The following is a 3,738-nucleotide window of genomic DNA, read 5'->3' as shown; positions in this document are numbered from 1 at the left end:
GTGATTTTGCAATAACATCATTGAGGCTTGCAGGCAAGGTAAATTTGGAGGCAAATCAGCTTTATGGGACTTTCTTCAAGACATTGCAAAGAATGCATTAAGATCCGAAAAGGGTCAAAGATTCACAGAATCAACAAAGACCATTTTTTAAGTCGTGAAGCTATGGGGTGGGCCACGCTTACATGAGTTTTTGAGTGCAAACCTTGGAGGGCCATCCATGTCAACCACTAGGAGACACCGAAGAAAATCAACTTACTTTCAGTCAGGGGAGCATGAATATATCTTTGATGCAATCGGGAAGATATATGTTGAAGCAAAGAGAAAACATGGAATAACATCACGAGTGCCAATTATCATTGTTGAAGATGAGACAACTATCAAGCGGCGCATTAGGTAAGCTTTTTTCAATATCTCTTCCTTTCTTTGATTGTAAATATAAAGTTCTTTGTGCATGAAGCAGGCTGAAATAAAAATCTTTCTCTTTATGTAGATGGAATGCAAAAGATGATGCTTTGATTGGGTTTTGTGGAAGAGAAGGAGAGGATCATCAATGCTCTTCAAATGATGCCATCATCGTTGGAGATGGAGCACAAGGATATGAGACAATAGTAGATGCCTTCCAAAACCACGTGGTGGGACACTATGCAAGGCTCCTCATTGTCAACCCTCTTCATGAGAGTCTTCCAAGATTGGCTCTAGTTGTGCATTGCACATGCAACCGCTTTGATAGTGATTTCATCAGAACCCAATGGATGCTTGTGGAGCGGATGTGGAATGCAAAGTTCAAAGACGTGATAGGTCCAATAATTGGGCATGCATCAGATGGTGACAGTAGACGTCGAAAGCTCATGGTTGAAGACTACCTAGGAAAGAGAGATAGGCAATTTTTCATTGATTGGCCTGGATGGAAGTTGAAAGGAAGATTTGTGAGAGGAGATGTGTATGGTTTACATGATCAAGATTTTGTCCATTGTGGAAAGAAGCTTGTGAGTCCTCTTGACAGTCCTACCCGACAGCTTGCAATTGGGCGTGTGTGGATTACGCTCAATCACGTTGCTATGGTCTACAACACTTTCTCTGTTGATCAGCACAGGTTGCGAGATGGGGACATACAACGAAATGATCATCAAAACTGGGGGGCAGCCCAAAGGATTGTCTCTAGACAAGTGCAAAAATGTATGAGGGAAATGCGAAAGAAAGAGAGGAGCATGCAAGGGACCGAGGCATATTTGCAGGTTGTTGCTGACTACATAGACATATTCTTATCACCATATTTAGACTTGGGACAGCGTGTGGTGCTTGCAGCTAAAGTGGTCTTCTTCTTCAAGCTGTGGAGATTATGGCTACATCACCATCCTACATACAACCTAAGGGAAAACTTCATTAGCAAAGAGGCATACATAGACATTCAACTTTCTTGCCATTTTGTTGTTCTACTTATAAAGATGTTTCGGGAGTTCTATCCAAATTTCAAATGTCCTCTACATCTCACAGGATCTGATGCAGCGGAGATCTATTTCAGCAAGATTGGCGGTATGGTTGGGCAGGAAAGAGCGTTTGATTTTGGAGATCTTTTGCATTGTGTTGGTAGTTTGAATCAGGTTGCCATGCATGAGTATAGCTCAAATGGGGTGACTTTTTCAAGGGCCCATAAGAAACAAGAACACATTTGGAAGGACTTGAACAAGCATGAAGGTGTTTTGGAAGTAGATCTTGGGAACTACGAAAGTGTTTCCTGTGATACAGAGATGATAGATGCATTAAAAGAGGGATTGAAGCAGGCACAAACTTTATGTGAGACATTGGGCCTCAAACCTTGCACAAGTGAGGGTCTTAAATGGTGGAAAGAGCCTTGGTTAGATACAGAATCAATGTGGTCAAAGCTAGATACTGAAATGGGCGGGGCAGATGAGCATGATGACTTTGCGGAGCCATGTGGTGATGATAGCCCCATTGGCAACGAGAGCAATGAAGATGACGAGGTCATATCTTTGAGTGAGATTCGACATGAGATCGATGGGCTTCTTGATGAGGCAAGCAATGAAGCTGAGAAGAAGAGTATCTCACCGGTGGTAGAGGTTGATGGCAAATTCATCTTCAAATCTACTTTGGTAAGCCAACTCAATGGAAACTCTACATTGTCAAAGGATAGGTTGACTAGGGTGAAGCAAGGAGTGTATTTCAGCCACAAGGAAAAAGAAGCGTCATCTAGTAATGGTAATTTTTTTGGAATAGGGTCTGATTGCGCAATTTATTTCCATGATGTGACACATGGAGAGGGACAAAAAAGGTCAAAGAGAATTGGAAAAGCTACAAATCTGAAGAAGATGGACACACTTCATAGCACTTGGTACCTTGGAAGAGTTCAAAAGATGAGAAAGAAGGTAGGTGGCAGGTATGTGGATTATAAGCGAGGTTTTGACTTGACGGACCGGCCTCAAGGGGTAGAAATTCAGCTTGGTTGGTATCAAAAGGTGAAAGGGCGTCGAACATTTACTTATGACTTGATGGACTTGAACATGGTCGATATAGAGTCAGTTATTGCATTGGCACATTTAACATACAATACAGCAACTGATAAATATGAACTACATCAAAATGACTACAAGCTTTTTAATGATTTTGTAAATACTTCAGGTTAGTTTTTCATGTGATTCACGTAAGTGTTGAAGCATTTAATTGTATTTTTAAGTCATGTTATATCAGATTTTTGCATCATTTTTCTCATTTTCATTTTGATTGTAGGCAACAGGTCATCAAACACATAGGGAGGCAAGAAGCTGATTTGACATGGGCTGAATTTTGGTGGGGCTGAAGTTTTTGGGTGCGGGCTGAAAGACTTAGCGACTCTGACTTATGTAGACTCATGCTTTTTGTAGCCGTGGTATGCATGACTATGTATGACGACATGTCTAAGCATATATTCAAGGACAGTTTTTGTGAGAGAAAGTAAGTCTTAGTTATTGCTTTAATTCAAAAGAATAGAGGAACATCTTTAGCTCACGTATACAAAATTTCTCTTTTGATTGCTATCAGATTGTTTTGCAGATCCAATTCATTCCTAAGGCAATCCATTTTGGCAGCAGGCAATGGGACCTACAATAACGGCTAAAGAAAGAATCACAAACACTTATACATATTGTAGATTTTTGTTAAATGTCATGTATATCCCTTCTATAATGTGGGTAGCTTGAGTATAATATACATTTGAGCAGCTCTAGTCAACGACATTATATGAAGTTCAATGATATGCGTGTATGATGAGTAGGTGTTTAATCCAAGAATAGGTTACTAAAAAGCATGTGCATGTCTTTTATTGATTCCTTGTTAGACCAGTTCTTATGTGCATGCATATGTTTTTATTTGTGTTGCAGCTGTTGCTCAATTTTATTTTGACAGGCATGAGAGTTGTTGGTGTTGTCTGCTTCACAATTTGGATGTCAACCATACGTAAAATGTGTCATCTTGATTGTATGTCTGCTATGAAATTCCACACTAGCACGGTGTCAAAGAGCAAGATGATTCAAAGTCGAATGCACTGTGGACTGTGGAGTATGATGATGCTGATAAATCTGTAGTCAAATTGCTTAGCTTCCCATCGACTCCCTACTCGCATTGGGTCTCCTTCCCTGCAGCCATATCCGACTCCTTCGAGCTCCCGTCACTCCCCGGCTTCCCGAGCACCTTCCCGGCCCCTTTGGGCACCCTCACGGCATTCACACAGAGGTATTGCTTCAT

The 3,738-nt window shown here is 41.0% G+C and overlaps 1 pseudogene; it reads left to right on the top strand.

The window, feature by feature from the left end:
- The first annotated feature begins 535 nt into the window (after positions 1 to 535).
- On the top strand, positions 536 to 2,642 carry LOC147635601 (uncharacterized; annotated as a pseudogene).
- The last annotated feature ends 1,096 nt before the right edge of the window (positions 2,643 to 3,738 follow it).

Source organism: Cibotium barometz, chromosome 9 (genome assembly GCF_041138505.1).
Source record: "Cibotium barometz isolate CiBa-2024 chromosome 9, ASM4113850v1, whole genome shotgun sequence".
Classification (NCBI taxonomy): domain Eukaryota; kingdom Viridiplantae; phylum Streptophyta; class Polypodiopsida; order Cyatheales; family Cibotiaceae; genus Cibotium; species Cibotium barometz.
This window is presented reverse-complemented; position numbering and strand designations above follow the sequence as displayed.